Source organism: Emys orbicularis, chromosome 5 (genome assembly GCF_028017835.1).
Source record: "Emys orbicularis isolate rEmyOrb1 chromosome 5, rEmyOrb1.hap1, whole genome shotgun sequence".
In the NCBI taxonomy this organism is placed as follows: Eukaryota; Metazoa; Chordata; order Testudines; family Emydidae; genus Emys; species Emys orbicularis.
The window spans coordinates 67,854,453-67,870,947 of NC_088687.1; the positions used below are offsets into that span (position 1 = coordinate 67,854,453).

At 41.4% G+C, this 16,495-nt stretch overlaps 1 protein-coding gene across 2 annotated transcripts in view; it reads right to left on the bottom strand.

The window, feature by feature from the left end:
• Positions 1 to 16,495, bottom strand: part of FSTL5 (follistatin like 5) — a 526,494-nt gene that overhangs the window by 367,276 nt on the left and 142,723 nt on the right. The gene's annotated exons all lie outside the window — the stretch shown is intronic.

Genomic DNA, 16,495 nt, shown 5'->3' on the forward strand with positions numbered 1-16,495 from the left:
ATTAGTAAAGTTTGACTACATTTATTTCAGAAGCATTTTGGCTGTAGAGCAGTGATTGGAGCTGTTTTCCCCTTTGTATGAATCATTAAATATCCATTGGTCCAAGTAGAGACTGACTCCATAGCCTGGTCGTTAGTGTGCTAGTTTGGAACAGACTTCAGTTCAAGTCTTTGCTCCAAATCAGGCATGCCAGGGTCTCTCACACTACCAGGCTATTAGTTATTTTAAGGTGGCCTTGTGCTCTCTCTTTATGATTCCATCCTGGACCTGAATAATCTTCTCATCAGAAAGTTAATTAACACTGGCACATTTTCATGAAACTTTTTGGTTTTGACAGAAAAAAAGTTGCCAACATTTTTTCATCCAGCTGTAATATCTCCTAATGCACCTCCCAAGCCTTCCATCTAATGTCCTATGGATCTTCCACTAGCTCTTGCTTTTTACCTGCATGATACTCCTTATGATTTTCTCCCCTTAAGGGCCTGATCTAAAATATATTAAAGTCACTGGTATTCATATCAAGTCTGAAATCAGGCCGTTCCAGTGAATGATGCCATTGCCTGGCTACCTCCTTACCTTAAGCCTTTTGCCAAAAATCCTTACCACTTGTTTTGTTTTAGTTAACATTCTGGAATGATGGCTGGGTGTGATTTTTAAAATCAAAGATTTATTCTAAAAACAGTTACAAAAACAATTAAGAAAAAAATCATTAGATTCCTTAAATCCACAATACAAGTGAATGCAATTTTAGGTCACAAATCCTGATTTATTAAATCTATACCAATTTCCTACACACTAGTATTAGAAGCTTTAGGGTCTTATACCAGTTCTTTTATATACAGTTGATTATACAAGTTTGTTTTTCTACCCCCATAGCTAAAATTTCTGCTTTAAAACTTCATCATACAGTAAAAAAGATATATGTATTCCCAGTGTGGCCATTCACCATCTGCTTAAGCAAATACACTTAAAGATGCTTCTACAATTGTGATAAAGTGACAGCAGATCTAAGAGCACACAGAGCTCAGATTCTTAAATGATGATTGTACAGCTGTAGTTTGCATCATTAGGGACCAATAAAATCTTTATGTTCCATTTGAATGGCAAGGACCTTTATCGAAGAGAAACTGAAATGGGCAAATAAAGAAATGATCCATTCAGCAGTTGTTTTAAATTTAGGAGTGCTAATGAAACAAACTTCTTAACCATAATTAGTATTTAGCACTGAAAAGGTATTTTCTCACTTTCATATGTTCCTATCAATATATCAAACTTACCATTTTAATTTTTTCCCCCCAGTGTTTTTGTCTCACTTTCCTGTGGGAAAACTATTATATAAGCAGAAGCAAATTCCAGATTCTTAAAAGCAATGCAATTAGAGTTCTCTGTGTGTTTAAAGGATTTCATTTTAAACTTATCAAGGAGATGTTTGGGAAAATGCTAAGTTCTTTGTGTCTTCCTTGCACCATGGAATTTCCTAGAACATGGAGAATCAAAATGCTTTAATTTCTTATTCACAGATACTAAACACTCAGTACTTTTGCTTTTTCTAATCTACACAAATATAACCTTACTAAATAGCTATAACATTACTATTAAAACAAGAAAAACAACAAAGGCTTCAGTGTAGTATATGGTTATTGGCAGCCTCAGCAATAATCCCTTAGAGAGCACTGCTAAGAACCCTATTGCTTTAGGTTGACATCAGCAGTTTTTCCCAGTGAATGCATTTTTTTCTTCTCTCACAGATTCAGCAGTCCTGGTCTCTAAATATTTCAACCATCTGCTCCAGCCCTCAGGGAGACAAACTTTTCAGCCAGTATACAGTTCAGAACTTAATTGTGACACAACCAAATAAAGATAAATGCAAAAATTGCAAACCCTATCCATTACGAATGAAAGTATTTGTATGCTTGTACTTTAGCTTATGTCATGCGGCGACATTTTAACCTGTTTTTGTTGTAATATGTTTTCATTTGTTTCTTTTATTTGCTTCTAACAGTTTTAAATTAAATCAATGTTATCATTACAGACAGACAGAAAACCAGTGAATCTAATTAGTGTGTATTTGCTCAATTTGTTATGAGTTTCATTTAATATTCACTTCAAGTATAAAGAAAGCACATTTTCTAGGACAATTGGCCATAGAAATGTTTTTCAATCTCAAATAACCACTTTTCTGGAAAATGAGTTTCTTTATAAAATAAGAAAATCAATCTCTGTCTCTCTCTCTCTCTTTGTGGCTTAGTTCTGCTGCCATTGAAGTTAATGGGAGTTTTGCCACTGATTTCAATGGAAGCAGGTTCAGATCCAAGCAAAAAAAAATAAAAAGAACTAAATTAATATTGAGGCTAACAAACCTGTTTTGTTGTTCTGGAAAGAATTTCTTAAAAACAATTTCTGCCATCAGAGTCACGTGGCCAACTCATATTGACTTCAGTAGGAACCATGTATGGATATCAGAAAACAGTGTAGTCCTTCAGTAGTGTAATTTCTTTTGTTTCTAGATTATGTTACAGAAAGTAAAATGAAGAAAGACAATTCTATAAAGAAGATGTTCTTTAAAGTATTAAATTTGACTCTCTCCCCTGGACCTGCTTTCTCTACCACATCAAGTTATTATCCTGGCCTTACTCAGAGCCTTTTGTCATTGTTCCAGGATTAGCTACACCTCTGTCCTGTTGTGGTCTCTGAGTGCAGTCCCCTCAGATGTCAGGCCTTGTGCCTTCACCTACATCCTGGGGAGCCTTTACCTATCTTAAAGAGATTTTTTCCTTCCTCCCTTCCCGCCCCTCCCCACCCCCCCAGACAGCCCTCTAATGAGTTACCCAATAACCAGACCAACATATAGTATTCATAAATTATTACAGAGCGGCTTCAAATCCATCAGACCTTATATGAATCTGCCCTCCCTGCCTTCCTAACCTAAACTCTTAGTGAGTCAGCTCAAACCTTGATATAAGTCTACATGCCCCATTCAGCCATCCCTATGCTAAAAGTTCACTAGTGTGTATTAATGTAGTGTAACTTGTTTATTTTAGACCAATTCTGCAATTTGTCAAGGTCATTTTGAATTCCAATTCTATCCTCCAAAGTGTTTGTAACCCCTCCCAGCTTGGTGTCCTCACCAGATTTTATAAGTGCAGTCTCCGCTCCACTATCCAAATCTTTCAAGTAAATGTCGAATAGTACCATATCCAAGACAGGTCCCTGCAGGACCCCATTAGATACATCATCTCAATTTGACAGTGAACCATTGATAGCTACTCTTTAAGTACGGGCTTACAGCCAGTTATGCATTCACCTTATAGCAATTTCACATACACCACATTTCATTAGCTTTCTTATGAGAATGAAATGGGGGACTGTGTCAAAAGCGTTACTACAATCACATCTACTGCTTCCCCTCCCCTCCCCTCCATTAAGCCAGTAACCCCATCAAAGAAGGAAATTAGGTTGATTTGGCATAATTTGTTCTAGACAAAGCCATGCTGGCAATTCCTTATTATCCTTGAGGTGTTTACTAATTGATTGTTTAATCATTTGTTCCACTATTTTTCCAGCTATTGAAGTTAGGCTGACTAGTCTATAATTCCTTATGTCCTCTTTGTTTCCCCTTTTAAAGATAGGTACTACGTTTGCTCTTCTCCAGTCTTTTTGGACTTCACCCATTCTCCATGATGATCACTAACAGTTAACTTTTAGTTACATTATACCAGGGGTTCTCAAACTGGGGGTTGGGACCCCTCAGGGGGTTGTGATGTCATTACATGGGGGGGTCATGAGCTGTCAACCTCCACCCCAAACCCCTCTTGCCTCCAGCATTTATAATGGTGTTAAATATATTTAAGAGTGTGTTTAATTTATTAGGGGGTCACACTCAGAGGCTTGCAATGTGAAAGGGGTTGCCAGTAAAAAAGTTTGAGACCCACTGCATTATACCCTGATCCATCACAGCTGCACATCACCTCTCACTTCCTGGGTGACCATGTTTGAATTGTGTGGAACATGGCTCTGGAATGGGAGAGAGACAATGGGACTGTATACCTGATACTCTTCGCTCTGATCAAGTAGGTGAAGAGTGGAAAGGAAGGGGTGTGTAGCAGTCAGAGCCATATTCTCTAGCCTTGCACATTCCAACCAATGGAGCTGAGGAGGGAGGAAAGGAAGGGTACAGGCCACTAATCAGCCATAACATCATTGTAAACTGTCAGTGGATGTTAACCATTTGAACCGAGAAATACATGGCTTTTATATCAGATTATTAAAACCCTGTTACTCCCAACAACCACGAGCAAAACCACATTCAACTCTTACAGCATGTTAACCAACAGAACTGCAGTATGCAAATTAACTAGTAACTAGTCTGCATTATCCCTGATAATTTCGCACCTTCCAAGTCCTATTGTTACTCTCCTGAAATTAAACTACTCTCTATTTAACAAACAAAAAAGATAGAAGTTTTCTTCTCTCTCACTGTTTTTTCCTAATTTTTTTCTAAAAAAAAAAAAATCAAAAAAAAAATCAATAAAATAAAATAAAAAAATCAACAAAACATTTCTGCCCTTGGCAGGCCAGACAATCTAGCTACAAAAAGTGGAGAGAGAGCAGCCCGAACTGATCAATATTCTGAACAGCGGTGCCAACTTCCAGAGCTAATTCCATGCAGCCTTGTCAGCTGGAGGCATTTTAAACTGCAAAAGTGGGGACCAAGGATAGGAGAAGTAATAAATAAGCAGGAAGGGGGTGGGAGGTCACTTTTCAAGGGTCCCTTTCCATCAAAAATCTTCTAATAGTCTTCAAGTATATAAAAGAAGAAAACTAAGAAAAAGGCTATGTCTCTCAGCTCTGACATCTTAAACCAGATGTGCCTCACATGATGTTGTGAACAAATTAGGATTGTCATGATAGCATGTAAATGGGAAGAGCATGGAAAACCGCACAAGACATGCTTGTAACGTATATGCTCTATCCAGTCCAAATTTGCTCTCCTGACAGTTATTAAGTACCTCTTACTCAGCACTGACAATTTGTGTGTGTGTTTATATGCCTATTTACTCTATTATTAATGAAAGAAACTGTTGCTTTATCTACTGCTATGTCATATACCAGCTAACTCTGAGTTACAGCGATTATGCCAATATGTCATGTAAATGTGGAAATGTATCCAACTGTTAAGATCTTTACAGGCCAAAAATATGTTATATTAATCAGACATAGTTCCTCAGATTTGATGATAATTCTGGCATGACTTTAATTAAAACTAAAGAAACCATGTTGTTTGCCTTGTATTAGCTGATGTGCATCAGCTAAATGCTTTGTTATTCTGAACTCTGAAAAATACATTTCATGTCAAAGTCTGTGTAAAGAATACATTTTCTTTGTTACATTTAAATTTATGATTGGATAGTTCAATTTTAATTTGATTTACTATCCCTTTTCACTATCCCACATTCTCTCTGATTAAAAGTAACCGTTTTGATAAAAACCTGTACCAGGAGTTACACCTGACAGAGAGCTGAAGTTGACAGAGCAGGCAGAATGTTGATACATTGTTGGCCACTCTTGCCTATGTTTTTCCTGTGTTAGGAGAAACACTCCCAAAGTAAAGATTGCTGATATTTATTTTAAAACACTAAACTAAGTGTTTGTTTTCACTTTTTAATCATTTTGTTTTAGATGAAAGTTGCCCAGGTGTTGAAGCCCCATGTACCACATCAGCCCTGCTCTGCCTTTCAAGCAGCTTGGGGGAGGTGGGTGGAGCAATCACTCAGCAGGCTCTACACCACTGGTGCTGTGACAGGTGGCTCTACAGTGATCCTGAATTGGCTAATATATAGAGAGAGCTAAGGATTGGTCTCCCGGATCTCCACTATCATGGATCCCGTGTCCCAATTACCCTTCACAAGGAACAGAGTGGAGCTGTATTGCAGTATCAAAACTTAACCGTTGGTGCTGGTACAGAGAAGGAAGTTGGATTCTAACTCACCCAGAACTCTTCACACAGGGTTTGACTACTAGTGTTATATTCTGGATGGGAAGAGAATGGGGAAAGGGAATTTCATCCTTTTTGAAAAAATCTAGTACCTTGTAGACCAATTTATAAATAATGTTATATATGTTCTAGCTCCTGCACATGGTAAATATTATATGATCTTCAGAAAAGAATGAACAAGACAAAGATCTTGTTTGCTCACAATATATTAGTGAAGTCAAACTATACTAGTTTTGGAGAATTACTGTATTGCACTTGACATGTATGTAGGTGTTTTTAAGCATTAGTGAAACTATTCGTGCAGATACAGTATCACCACTTGAAATTAAACCCACAAAGTGATAAAGCTCATGAATCTTGCTAAATCTTCTAATACCCTGTTCTTTCAGACAAAAACCTCACTTCAGTTATCCATGCCTTTGTCAGGTTGCAAATGGATTACTGCATTGTGCTCTACAACAGCTACATATAAAGCCTTTTCCAAAACATGAAACAATGCATAATGCGACTGAAGTAATTCCTGCCAACAGTTCTCTGGTTTAAATGGGAAAGGACTGGTAGGAGAGAAATTTTCAACTCTGGTACTTGGTTCAGTGTCCAGATATGTGTTGGCCTTCAGAGCATGTTGGGAGGCCTATTTTCCAGGCTCTTTCTGAGGGAGTGAACTGAGTAGGATTGTGGATGATAGATCTTATTGGTGGTGGGTGCAGAAGTTGTGGGGACGTTAAATGGAGCAAAAGCAGAGCTTTATTTGGAGCAGACCAAAGTGTTTTATATAGATATCGGTCCAACAGATATTTTTCTTAAGTGATGTATACAGTAGCTGAAACTTAGACAAGTGCACTTGATTAAAAAAGCTACATAATTATACAATAAAATAAATAAAGTCCAAAAAGAACAATATTATCATGTTCAATCTAATTATTTATAAACCTTAACCCCACCTGGATGAATATTGCTTGTTAAAAATCTAAAACCTGCTACATTAATAGGTGAATAAAGAATCTCACATAAACCACAGTTTAAATTATCCTATATTCTAAAAACCCAAAACACAGCTTTAACCTTATTTATCTACAAACTACATCTGCCAGCAGCTAAGACTAAATGCATGTGACCATTACTCATTGTAAAAAGACCTCTTTTACCAGTTGCTAAGAGATTAGTTTTAGAAATATACAGATTCCAGTACTGATGTAGATCCTTTCCTATCCATTAGGGTTCAGACAATCTAACCTCTGTACTGTTTGTTGCAGCTACAGTGACTGACTGCATACTAATCCAGAATTTACAACCTTGGAGGCACTTCTTATAAGCATAACCTGTGGCATCAAGCAGAGATAAGATGCCTTGTCAGATTGTTTGCACAAAACATCTGCTGTATAAACCAGTTGAAGAATACAGTCACTTCATTCTGCTCGTTTGTCATTGTTTTAAACAGGTTATGTTATGTTTACTTCTTCCTCTTATCCCATCAACTGGGGTTGGGTCATCATGCAAACATCCACTATCTTTGTCTGTTTGATGAGGCCTTAAGATCCATTTATAGATTCATAGATTCTAGGACTGGAAGGGACCTCGAGAGGTCATCGAGTCCAGTCCCCTGCCCGAATGGCAGGACCAAATACTGTCTAGACCATCCCTGATAGACATTTATCTAACCTACTCTTAAATATCTCCAGAGATGGAGATTCCACAACCTCCCTAGGCAATTTATTCCAGTGTTTAACCACCCTGACAGTTAGGAACTTTTTCCTAATGTCCAACCTAGACCTCCCTTGCTGCAGTTTAAGCCCATTGCTTCTTGTTCTATCCTTAGAGGCTAAGGTGAACAAGTTTTCTCCCTCCTCCTTATGATACCCTTTTAGATACCTGAAAACTGCTATCATGTCCCCTCTCAGTCTTCTCTTTTCCAAACTAAACAAACCCAATTCTTTCAGCCTTCCTTCATAGGTCATGTTCTCAAGACCTTTAATCATTCTTGTTGCTCTTCTCTGGACCTTTTCCAATTTCTCCACATCTTTCTTGAAATGCGGTGCCCAGAACTGGACACAATACTCCAGCTGAGGCCTAACCAGAGCAGAGTAGAGCGGAAGAATGACTTCTCGTGTCTTGCTCACAACACACCTGTTAATACATCCCAGAATCATGTTTGCTTTTTTTGCAACAGCATCACACTGTTGACTCATATTTAGCTTGTGGTCCACTATAACCCCTAGATCCCTTTCTGCCGTACTCCTTCCTAGACCATCTCTTCCCATTCTGTATGTGTGAAACTGATTTTTTCTTCCTAAGTGGAGCACTTTGCATTTGTCTTTGTTAAACTTCATCCTGTTTAACTCAGACCATTTCTCCAATTTTCCAGATCATTTTGAATTATGACCCTGTCCTCCAAAGCAGTTGCAATCCCTCCCAGTTTGGTATCATCCGCAAACTTAATAAGCGTACTTTCTATGCCAATATCTAAGTCGTTAATGAAGATATTGAAGAGAGCCAGTCCCAAAACAGACCCCTGCGGAACCCCACTCGTTATGCCTTTCCAGCAGGATTGGGAACCATTAATAACAACTCTCTGAGTACGGTTATCCAGCCAGTTATGCACCCACCTTATAGTAGCCCCATCTAAATTGTATTTGCCTAGTTTATCGATAAGAATATCATGCGAGACCGTATCAAATGCCTTACTAAAGTCTAGGTATACCACATCCACAGCTTCTCCCTTATCCACAAGACTCGTTATCCTATTGAATAAAGCTATCAGATTGGTTTGACATGATTTGTTCTTTTTCTGATTTATGATTTTCTTTGGTGCAATCCATCCATTGCTTCTTCAGCTTTCCTCGGTGTCTCTTTTCTACCACCCTCTCCTGCCATGCTATCGTGACCAGGTGTCTTTAATTCATCCTCTGCATTCATCCAAATCAGCAAAGTTGTTGCTTCCTGGATTTTGTCAGCCACATCACAGACTGACTTTCATCCTAATATTTTCATTTCCAATCCTGTCTCTTCATGCAACTCCTCTTGTGGCACAAAGAGATCTCATTTCAAATATTGTAGGTGTTGAATCTGTGAGCTCTATTGCCTATGCTTCTGCACCATACTACAGGATACACCATTATTCTATTAAACAGTTTCTCTTTTAGTCTCAATGGCATACCCGAGATGTCATTCCACACTGTTCCAACACCCTCGAATCTGGACGGTATCTCACATTAAAGCTCACCATCTTCCATGTCCTGGCCACGAAGGTACTTGAACTTGTGAGTCTGGTTTATTCTCACATTAATCATTATGTCCAGTCACACTGTGGCTCCTTTTACTTACCCACACAACCTCAGTCTTAGACATGCTCATTTTCATCCCATGCCTGCACAGCTGGTCATACTACTGGCTTATTATTTCCTCTAGATTTTCTTTTGAGGATGCCCTTATTGCTAGGTTGTCTGCATATAGCAGGTTCTCACCAGTAGCATAGCTAGCGGGGTGCAGAGGAAACAGCCGCTTCCCCTCTGCACACTTTGCAAAAGCGGCGCCTTTGCAAAAGCGGCCGGAGAAGGGGGGGGCACAGGCTGGCTGTGGCCCGGCAGCTGCGGCCAGAGGAGCGGGAGGGCGGCGCAGGCTGGCGGCGGGCCGGCAGCCGCGGCTGGAGAAAGGGGGGCCGCAGGCTGGCAGCGGGCTGGCAGCCGCGGCCAGAGGAGCGAGGAGGGGGGCGCAGGCTGGCGGCCGGGCAGCCGCAGCCGGAGGAGCCATGGGGCGGGGGGGGGCGGGGCGGCCAGAGGAGCCAGCCAAGGGGGGGGGAGGGGCGTGGAGCTGCCTGAGGAGGAGCCAGGGGGCGTGGCCAGAGGAGGAGCCAAGGGGGTGCCTTTTTTAGGTTTGCTCCCCCTCCTCTTAAAAGCTGGCTACGCCACTGGTTCTCACTTTTTCCCACTTGGGTCTTCCTGCTGACATAGCCCATCAATATGATAAATAGCAGCAATTTAGGGCCAACCCTTGGCACAGTCCGGCTTTCACTTCAAAGAGACTTGTTCAGATCACTGTTTTAGGTGATCTATATAGGGCATTCACCTCAGTTATTAAATCCTCAGATGCTCCATGTTTCCCCAGCACTGGTACAAGCATCCTTCTATCCCCTTTATTATGTCTTTTTTAAGTCTATAAAAGCCAGGACGCTATCCTGCTGGTAGAATAGTCATTTCTCTACCCCTTGATGAATTACAAACATGCTATCTGTGGCTCCCCGTCCTTTCCTAACCCAAACTGTTATTGTCTGAGGAGGGATTCCACCATTCTCCTAATACTAGCACCCAGAATCCATTCCAGTACCTTCATCTCATACAACAAGAGCTTTATCCCTCAATACCTTCCACCCAGGATCCATTCCAGTACCTTCATCTCATGCAACAAGAGCTTTATCCCTCAATACCTTCCACATTCATGAGTACTTACCTTATGTATTAGACCAGGATAAACTTGGACCAGTCTTCAGGAATTCTCTTACCTTGCCATACAACTTTAACCACTCTGCTCATCCACTTTATACCTCTGTTGCCCAAGACTTTCACCAGATCTGTCATCCCTTCATCGGGTCCCACTGCCTTACCAGTCTTCATTTCCTGGACTGTATTTCTCACCTCTACCTCTGTTATATCAGACTCAGGCACCACATTAGGATCAGAAGTTGGAAACGCCACCCTAAAGGAGTTTGCCTCATTTAAGGCCTTGTCTACACTACCAATTTGTGTCGACACAATAAAAATCACAATTTTGTGTTCACTTGCTCCCTCTCTCGGCAGATCGTGTCCACAGTGGAGGCATGATCATGGACAGTGTGAGCAATGCACTGTGGGTACCTATCCCACAGTCCTTCTGTTGCTAGGTGTTGTGAGATGACCGTGTGGATCGCAGCGCATCTCAGGACAGTGCTAAATGTCCCGTGATGCATTGTTTTCTGTCCCAGCACTCCATGGGCTTCCAGCATTCATGGCATTTTTTCAACGGATCACCTTTGCTGTGCACCTTGGAATCTTTGTGAGAAGGATGGATCCCGCACTGCTCTCCTATGCTCTGTTAAGTATCATGAAGACATTTGGATGGCAGTGCAGTTAATCATGAAGTTCCTAACTGAAGAAGGCTGGGGGTGGGGCGCTCTACATGGGGAAAAGAGCACTCTACAAGGGTTCCGGTGCAGCCAACTAGGGAAAAAATTATAAAACTCTCCCTCACTTTTCCACAGGCAGGGGCCATTGTAGTAGATATCTCACTGCTGAGTGTAAGCAAGGAAGCAAGGGTACATCTACTCCGCACTTGTGGCTTCCACCCTGCTCCCTATTCTGCTTGCCTATGTGCCGCTTTGGTCCCTGCACAAGTGATTACCGAATGGCATGGGAAAGTCTCCTACAAAGGGGGAAGGAACAAAGCTGCTCTGCCACGGAACCTTCGGCAGAGGATTACTTTCCTGAAGATCCCGTGAAATCTCAGCGTGCACCCTGTTCCACCGTACCAATTAGCTACACAGAGAAATGTCCAACTCACAGAAATATAGCCAGCCTCCCACATTTCTATGCCCTGAACCCACCTCCACACTACACAAGCCACAGCCACTTACCAGGCGTCTCATCTCCTGCTTCTTGCTCCCCGGAAAGCAACTGCTGAAACTGGCTAGCTACCTCTGGAGTGGAGAACAGTTCCTGGCTGCCTGCCCTGGGCGACTCTGCCAGGAGCTGCACATCCTCATCTAACTCCACCTCTTCATCCAAAATGTTGTCCTCCGGGTTAGGTCCACTTTCCGCCACCTCCGTGCCCTCCGTGTCCTTGGGGCTCTTCATGATGGAGGTGGGGTGGCCACCGCGTATAGCATCCAGCTCTTTATAGAGCCAGCAGGTCTTAGGTGCAGCACCAGAGCAACTGTTTGCCTCCCTCACCTTATGGTATGCCTGTCTGAGCTCTTATCTTTGCTCTGCACTGCAGCATGTCCTGATCATAGCCCTTTTCGCACAAGCCTCAAGAAATGTGCCTGTAGGTATCCCAATTCCTACCGCTCAAGCGCAGCTGAGACTGCACAGCCTTCTCTCCTCATGTACTGATCAGATTCAGCAGCTCCGCAGTGGACCAAGCAGGGGAGCGTTTGCTGAGATAACCCGCCATGGTCACCTGGGAAGATGCGATGAGGCCTCTGCACACCAAGCAAACAGGAAATGGAATTTCAAAAATTCCCGGGGCTTCTAATGGGGAGGGGTGAATGGTTCTTTACCTGGCTGCAGGGCAGTGGAGTTCAAACTGCTGACCAGAGCGGTCAGGTTGGGCATTGTGGGATACCTCCCGGAGGCCAATTAAAGCGATGAAATGAAGTGTGATGTCTACACTTGCACTTTGTCAACAACAATGTAGAGGAAAAAGACTCTCATGAGGGTGGATGTATTTTGTCACCTAGACTGGGCATTTCCCCCAACAAAAGTCGCATAGCAGTGTGTACGCACTCACTTTTTGGGTCGACAAATGGCAGTTTTGGTGACAAAACTTGGTAGTGTAGACAAGGCCTAAGATACCTCAAAGTATTGTTTCCACTATCCTTCACTTGTTCAGGTGTTACCAACAGTCTCTCCTAATCATCATTTGCAAATGGTGTTACAATACCATTCCTCTCTCTCTTTTCGTCTCATGTTTGCAATGCTATAGATCTTTTTGCCAGCCAGCTGTGGGTAGTTTACAATCTCGGTCCACATTATGCTTACTACAATAGCTCAAGTAGAATAGATTTTATTTTATTATATTTTTACAGGTCTCTCTATATAAATTTCTTTCAGACAATAAGGCAAAATTAGTTTTCTTGCCTAAAATCAGAGGTTAATTAAACCAGGAGTCACAGATTCATCGATCCAGGCTCTGCATTGTGACAGGGTCCACAAAGTTTAAATTCAAGGAATTTTTTTTGAGTGGGCGGGTAACCCCAGTATCCTAGAGTGTTCATGAGGAGTGAGGAGGAGGGAGCACTGATCAGGAAGCCACAGCACAGCTGTCCTGCTCCAGCCTTCTGCCTGTTGACTCATGTGCTTTCAACTGGCCAGCAGCCACTTCCCTGTGAGGCAGAATGGGCAAATATGCAGATGTACTAGCTGCCTTATTCCTTACACCTTTCTTCCCCGCTGATCAAACATTCCAGGTTACACGTAGGAATAATTTCTTTGTGACCTTGGTTACCTGAAGAAGGGTCCATCAAGTAGCAGCTAGCCTAGTTTATGTTATTGAAATGGGTGTGTCAGCCACAGTATGTGACAGGCCTGATATCTGTGCCTGTTTCTCCTTTCACTTTGCAACTCTGAGAAGGTTCATCCATCCATCCCACATGATACAGAAAGAAAACAATGTCTATAAAAGGATGCACAGCATGAACAAGAGGAGAAGGAAGGGCCCTCAGAGGAAAATGAGAGGAGGAAAGGTCCTTAGGTCTCAGAGGGGAAAAGAGCAGTGAAGACTTCCAGGGCTGTTTGTGGGGTGGGGGAGAGGCAAAACTGGAAAGTCCCTCCGGGTGTGGCTAGCAGGGGGGAAAGAGGAAGGAGTCTCACCAGTCCTGTATAGATTTGCAGAGATCTAAATGCATAATATTTATATTGATATTTACTCAATATTTGCATACTTATTTAACTTCCCCTTAACTCTGCCTCTCACTGCAGTCCCCATGGAGGAGGCATATCTGAGAGAGTTTCACCATTACTGTGCTCAATTCTACTCCTGTTCCCACATTTACCTGCCCCTAGGCTGGCCACCATCCAAGTCTGTAAAGCCTATCTGCATTACAGCACTATGAATCTGGAATGAGAGACGGAGACATAGATTAGCTCCCTACAAAAAGAGTCTTGTACTATTCCCAGTTACATTTGTGCAATTGCAGGGGAGCACAAACAAGCACATGGCAGATACAGCCTCCTTCCTGCTCCCTCTCTCTCCCATTCCACAAACTGTGAATGTCAAGGTCACACGCGCACACACACACACACACACCATACATATAGCTGGACCCCCGAGGGCCTGTGAACCACAGGTTGAAAATCACTAACCTAGAGATTATGAGCTACTAGAGTATTTATAAATCATGTGTTTGCAGTGAACAAAATGCTTTTGACTTAAAAAAAAAAAAAAAAGTCTCTTGATGCCACCCTGTCACTATATTGTTCCCAAACCTGCTAATAGAACAGCAACCATCCCTAGCAACCATGAAATAAAATACAATCGCTTCAAACCCAATGCACAAAATTTAAGCTGAGTAAAACTACGGGCTAGAAATGTCCAAAAAAAAGAGACAGACATCAAATTCAGTATCTAAGTGTTGCAAGTAGAAAAATAATCTCAGCAAAATAATAAAATAAACAAAGAATCTTGCCAGTAGCAATTTAGTGAAAAAATAAATAGTCTTCTGTAGTATCTCAGTGGACAGGAATCTTCTAAAAAAAATAGTAAAAAAGAAAAGAAAACAATTTTAGATACAAGTGTGTCTGCTTTTAAACTACCAATAGGCTAAAAATATTAAGTATTGCCTTTGATATGTTTTGAATGATACAAGAAATACATACACATAAATACACAAATGCCACTTTGTGTATATTGTCTCATCTCTTTCAAAACACATCAAAATTTAATATTTATCACAGGTAGCAGAAAGATCAGCCAACATTTTTTATGCCAGGATCTCAAAAATGTTAGAATCAGGTAAAATGGAAAACAGAAACCTCAAAAAAGATTTAGTGAAATTAAAATGTATTGCAATGAAAAGTGGGCCCAAATATTCCAAATCTGAAATCAACCTCCTAAATTTTGAGGGGAATTCATATCTGAACCCATTCAACTGATTTTGTTTCTAAAGCAATCGGAGCAAAGAGGAGTGTCAGACTCCAAGCAATTCTCACAAATTTTCCAGCATTTGGGCCACAAACACACTACAAAACTGCCCAAAGGATTTTAGTCCTATTTGTGGCTTCAATACTGTCAACACTTTATCCATCACGTCTATAAATATGGGCACCATGCCTCACAGGTTTGGCCATTTGAGTGGTGATGGCACTGAATCAGCAGCTCAGGCAGACAACTTAGAATAAGAGCTTCCCCATAAGAATAAAAAGGTAAACAAGGATAAAAATTCCATGCTATGTGGCATTTTGTACAGAAATCCATATTACAAGAGAACTGCAGGCAGGTCTATGATGCAACATAAGTGAAAAAGAAATACCTAGTGTTTCCAGTCTACCATTTAAATAAAACTTTATCAAAGTTACTGACATGGATTTAGTGAGGCCAACACACAGTGCAGTGCACGTGACAAAAGAGGAAAAACTTTAACTAAAGTCTCTTTGATGTCCAGTTTTGGACACTCGCCATCTACTGTGTGTTACACATCAGTTGTAGCATTTGATGACGTCACTGCTCAATCACACAGTTCATTGTCTCACACATAAAAGAAGTCTAGTTCCCAAGTGAAAGAACAATTCTAGCCTTCTAAACTTGCCAGACAGCCATTAGCTCTAGCTGAGAATACATGCTGCAAAGATGCTGGCAGAAGCACAGAGTAGAGCAGTTCTAATCAATTGAAATCACCACCCACTGGGGGTTATTAAAGGTAGGTTGGCAACAAATAGCAGGGGGTTATTTATTATCCTCCTCCTCTTCTTCCTCAAATAGTGCAGTCAGCCAGCCATTTATCAGTTCTCCCACTACACCAGTCAAAAGCAATTCTGGGGCACAAAGCATATGGCCCGAGATCAGGGACATCATCGAGGGTGGCCTATCTGTGGTCTCTACACCCAAAAAGTCCTTTCAGCCAGCCAGCCAGCCAGCCAAACAGGCAGCAGGAGCACAACAGAGCTCACAAGCTCAGCCTGCTGACATCAGAAAGATGATTTTCAACTTCTCATTTTGTCTTATATTGTCTACTTCAGTTCACCAGGCATAACGCCCTTTCCCTAATCTAACCCAGTTCTTCATGCCCGTCATCAACCTCTCTTTTACTTCCTTCTCTTCCCACTCTCCATCATCTTTTTTTTCCCCTCTTATCTTCAAAAAAGCTTAAAAAGTAATTGTCCAGAAACTGCAAACTAAAATCTTACTACATGGTGATTATATGTGATATGCAAAACAAATCAAGCCAACCCTATGATCTATTTTATCAAACACTTCTCCTCCCATCTCCTTACTCTCCTACTGACCGTAATCACTTCTTGGTATGTTCTTAGAATGTAAGTTCTGTGGGGCACAGACCAGGTCTTTGAAACATTCTCCTAATTGCTGAGGATATTTTAGGCTTGATATCATTAATAGCAGTTTTAAACATCCACATATGGTGAAAGGTTGATCACATTTCTGACAGTGGTAGCTGTACATTGTATTCATTGACTGGAGATACTGGACTCTGCAGCTGAGTAACTCTGGCTCAGAAGATACTGATGAGGAATATGATCCTACTTTGAGTGTTTCATACAGAGGTTAGTTTCCCAGCAGAGTACATTTGTCCCC